General features: G+C 35.0%; 1 long non-coding RNA gene across 1 annotated transcript; it reads left to right on the top strand.

Moving 5' to 3' along the window:
• Positions 1-217: 217 nt before the first annotated feature.
• Positions 218-4999, top strand: LOC112843411 (uncharacterized). The gene is made up of 4 exons (XR_003215728.1): positions 218-356; positions 1670-1701; positions 2911-2937; positions 4405-4999. It is a non-coding gene; the product is annotated as an uncharacterized LOC112843411 (long non-coding RNA).
• The last annotated feature ends 298 nt before the right edge of the window (positions 5000-5297 follow it).

The raw sequence follows: 5297 nt of genomic DNA, 5'->3' as shown, positions 1-5297 counted from the left end.
TGGTGTTGGTTTTCAGAAGAAGACTGTTCTTATTTTTGCAGTCAGTTAAATAAATCTATCATAATACAGTACATTTTAACATAATGACCTTATGTTTATTTATGTCTTTTAACCATTATTTCAAATTCAAAGAATCCTGTTTGAAACATTTATTAAACTTATAGAATTAAATTTCTGCTAGTTGTTTTTTGTTGCAAAAAAATCTAGTTTAATAATATTTAAATTTACATATATTTTTCACGTTTTCAATGCCAATTTTGTGTAATGGCAAAGTTTCCCACTACCCGTGAATGCCTCTTTTGTACGTCTCTGGCTGACTCCTGAATCTCCGCCCACTCTCTGCTTGATCCCTGCCGGTAAGCCTGCTTCTCTGTCTCTCTTCTCTGAAATTAAATGTGTATAAGCTGTTTGAGTGATTTACCGAGTTGTTGTTTGTGACTTATAAAGCCAGTCGAAGTATAAGTCATGTTAAGGTAACACAATGGCTGCTTTTTGAGTGAAACGTTGTAATTTTAGTATTTAAAAGGAGTGTTTGGTATGCTAGCCCTAACAACCTAAACGCTAACGCCTAGCCTAGCTCCTATAGGCCTAGTGTGAAATTAATATGGTTCATTTAATTGTTTAATACAGTTATTGTGTTGTGTTTGGTTCATTCGGTGTGTTAGTGTTTCTGAGTCTCTTGGGGAAGCTGAAGTTGGTTCTCCTCTTCACAAATCAGTCAGTTAAAACGGCCTCATTCTTTAGGTTATAAGGTAATGAGCCGCCATTTTAGAATTACTGATTAGCTGCTGAAGCAGCAGGGTCAGCAACTTCAAAGGAGCCATTTTACCGCCTCTGACTGAAGGCCGGGAGAAAAAGAGTCACGTGCCTGTGCGGGTGTGTCTGTGTTGTGGGTTAATTAACAGAAGGGGGAGAGAGAGAGTGAGGATAAAACACATAATATAAGAACAATAAAATTTCTTAACAAGAAGTTTTTTTTAATTAATCAATTTTAGTTTTTTAGTTAAATTTTAAGAAGTATTTAACAAACACTTGTTTGTGCAGGTTGGTTGGTTTTTAAGTAAAACCTACACCTGCAGCTCTGTTTAACTTCTCACTTTGTGAAAAATTGATAACATATAAAAAAGGCCACCTTCAAATAAATAAAATGCAGCAGTGCACCATTAATATTAATATGATATGTAGATGTTTAAAACAACAGCATATTAAATGATACTGTGTGCAGGTGATAATATTTTTAGGAAGCAGAATTTGAATGCAGACCAACTCAAATGTTGAAGCCTACAAAAATATCATCCAAGCTTTCATTTATGATTGTTCATGCTTTGAAATTGTGATGTCACAATTTGATAAAGTGTGCAGTGCTAGGTGTAGCAAATCATTGCTTATGAAATCTACTGTGTTATCTAACAGCACCAAACTAATAGAGCTATCACATAACTGAGAAACTTGTGTGGCTTATTACAAATGGATGAAACCACATTTTACCTTAATGAAGACAGTAATCTTTAATAAGGTGTAGAAAAAAAGAGGTGAGTTGTTTGTTGCTGTGGTAAACAAAGAAGTGTACTGAATCTTTTGGACTACACAGAGTGACGCAGTATTGACTGTGATGCTGATCTGAGTTGTCTCATTCTGTATTTTTTGTGCTTTGTCTTTTGTTACACAGAGTGAAAGAGATCTTTGGTTTTGCCTTTGCTGGTAAGTAAACAGTGATTGTAACTGAAGCAGTATGAACCTGGCATTGCGTAGCACGTTTGACGACTTACATACAGTAGTTTGACCTTTTGTGATACGTTTCCATTTAATGGTTGGCAAAAACATAGGATTTGTGACCTGTAGCAGCAAAGCCCCCACACAGGACCTCTGACTGTCCCTGAAAATGTCCCTGAAGTTTAATAGCCCATTTATGTATGATTTAAATTTCTTATGGCTTATTGAATCCAAACAGTTAAATGTCAGATGTCTTTATCCAGGTGTTCATTTTCTCCTTATGTTTGTGGATTTAAGTAGCGGACAAAACAATTAAAGTGTTTTAGGGGAGTCAGTATAAGTGGTTGCTCAAACACTTAAGAGCTGCACAGGTATTGATTTATATTGTCTCTCAAATTCTGCTGATGTATTACATTAAAGTCAGAACACTGTAGAAGTATTTTGCCTGACTCGGTATAAGTAATAGCTTTAACAGTAATAAAAACGAAGAGAACCAGAGGTGTGAGTGGAAATTGTTAGGTACATTACGTGTCTAATTAGTTTATTACTTATTTAGTGAATATAATGTGTTTTAAAATTAAATAGAAATGTTGCCAAAAAGGGACATTGCAACATACATAAATATTCCTAGCAACTGGTACAATGAAAGGAATTTTTAGTGTAATATTTTAGGACATTTAATTTTAATCACAAACATTCTGCACATCTGTTATTGTAACATGTCAATATTTACATGTATTTTAGGATTTGCATATTCATATCAGACTAACCAAAACATGATGAGGTTTTCTGTTGCTTCTGATTTCAAGAATTACTTTGTATTTAATGTTTTTAACCTGAAAGGACATTAAAAGTTTTGGTTTTTCACACTTTATTAGCACTGACCTGTTGTAGAAAATGTTGGAGCCACAAGGCTTCTGTGTAGGAAATATTTGTGTATCCTGCACTTGTGCCAACAAATATTGGTGCCTGTTCTTTGCATTTCTGTAGTAATAATGCTTTTATTACACATGCTATAGCCATGTGAGATCCTGCAGTTCTATTATCTCCTCTTTAGACTACAGTAAAATTAAAAAGCTTAAAGTAATTGAGGATTTTACTAGTTAATTTGTGTCACAGTAAATTGGATTGTGTGTGAAGAGGCTCAACAGTCTGAATCATCAAACAGTGATCTGATGAATTGTTTCCTTTCTCTAGACTGCTGATCTGATCGTCTCAAGTCTGGTGAGTAAAGGTTTGTCTGAGGTGCAGTGCTGGGAAATGTTTCTCATTATAGGAGATTCAGTGTAGTGCTGTGAGTCAGCACAGCTATTGTGATCATCAAAAGTCATCAAATCCTAAAAAAGTCTGTGTAAACCTTTCCAGACCTACAGAGGTCGGTAGGTTATTGTAGCAGCGCATATTTTTTCATATTAGAGCAGCTCATGAACAGCAGTTTAGGTACAATTAAGTCTTCAAGTAGGGCCTTGTGGATTTCAAAAGCTTCTTTCCCTTCATTAAATTAAGTCACTGTCTGAAAACTGCTCTTTGAATTAGTCTTTTATAATTAAAGATTTTGTTGATGACTGGAAAAAATCAAACCGCACAGATACAGCATTCATTTCTGTATTTTATGATTAAATGATCTACAAAGAAATTATGATCATATATTTTTAATTAGGCCTTTAAATCTGTCATTATAAGTACGTCCTAGATTTAGTGGAGTGCTTATGGCTATGTATTAAACATGCCCCAAATGTGACTGAAATATGTAGAAACAGTATTGTTTACTTTTATGTTAACGGATCTCAAATCCCTGTTTCTGTGTGCCCAGATATTATGATGTACTGTTGTCCCAGGTAAGTACACACAGAAACAGGGATTTGAGAACTTTGGGGATTAAGGAACATGTGATGTGGCATGGATTTTAAGCAGGTGGCCTGAAACTGTCTGCTCTAACCTCAGTGTGTTGGTTTTGTTGGACCATATGATATTTACAGTAGGTTATTGTAGCAGCACATCTTGGTTTAAGTTTATAGACACTGTTTGTTTTTATTATGTTAATAGAATGTAAAAATTTCTTTTAGAATAGTTCCACCACCATTTTTGAGCATTTTCTATCAGTTCAGTCCAATAATGTACTGTGGAACTCTTCAATATGTAAAGCCCTATATGTACTGTATTTTTCGGGTTATAAGGCGTATGCAGCTAACCAAATATTCAGATAACTCAAACTATTCAACTCATTCACAGTAACTCTCAACATTTTTCAGTGGTAACACAGAACAATACACTCACTTTTTCTGTTCAGTCCTCTTCCACAAATCTATCAAATTCTTCATGGATTGATCGGTTTGAAATCTGCTTCATACGCATGTCTCTAAACAGATGCCAGGTTCTCATACACTCACCATAATATTATGTTTAAGGACAATATGAATTACTCCGCGAGGCACCTGACTACTGTGGCTGTAATGCTCCAACAATCCATCAAACGGTGCAGCTTTGTAGCTTTCCAAAGTCGTACTAAAACATTTTGACAGATGTTTGAGCCCGTAGCACAAATGGTTGAGTCAGCAGCACAGCCAGAATAATACATAAGTAAACTGTGATTTGAAAAACTAAAGATTCAAGTTGACTATAGTCCGAAAAATACTGGAAAGCCATGTTTATTGAAAATATGCCTAATTCCAGTCTCTTTTTGTCTTACAGGTGACCTGCTGCAGAATACCCTCTCCCTCTATCATTAACAAGCAATTCAGTCTGTCCTATCACTCTCCCTCTCCCTGCTCCATCTTTTTTGACAAGCCATTCTATCTTCTATCATTTCTCCGCCATGAGCTCTATCTAAGTTGACAAGCTTGAACCTGAGTTGAAACGCAATCCTGTGACTTGAAATCAAGTTTTACCAGAATCTAAGTTTTTGGAATGAAGTTACCAGAACTTCGTCGATCTGTTTTCAGAATTCTGAGAGATCTCCGCTCTCACTGCTCCATCTTTCCTGTCGTTAAACTCTCTCACATCCAGTCATTTTGCTGGAAATTACAAGTAAAAAGTTGAATATACAGTAATAGAATTACAGTACAGTAGAACTCACTGTAGAAACTACTTACAGAGCCCTACATTTGTCATTTTAATTTTGCATTACACTTTGAAATAAACACTGATAGTTTGGCTTACAAGTGCAATTTGATCAATTATATAAACTTATATACACCTTTTTTGAGATATTTGTAGTAAGATAATCTGGTTATTTTGTAATTCAGACTCTTATATTCACATAAATATTAAATTTGATTCAAATACATTTTTCAAGTCTGTTTCATTGGCTATAACATTTAACTACAAGTTTATACTATTATTTTAAGGACAAACCCTTTTTTGTCACTCAGTGTAAGTTTCAGTTACATTGTCATCTAGAGGCTGCCCTGAGAACCCAGACTTCCTGTTTCCTGACTGCTGCAGAACATCCAGCTGAAGAATCCCCATCACCTGTCATCTGATCACCACACCATCACAGCTCATATTTGCTTTAAATTTTAAATATCTGAAAGATTTACACAAAGTCTAGTTAAAAGCTAAGAGTTTTATTATAGCCTGTTGAT

This window comes from Oreochromis niloticus, linkage group LG22 (genome assembly GCF_001858045.2).
Source record: "Oreochromis niloticus isolate F11D_XX linkage group LG22, O_niloticus_UMD_NMBU, whole genome shotgun sequence".
NCBI lineage: Eukaryota > Metazoa > Chordata > Actinopteri > Cichliformes > Cichlidae > Oreochromis > Oreochromis niloticus.
Note: the sequence above shows the minus strand (reverse complement) of the source record. Positions and strands in the feature narration are given on the sequence as shown.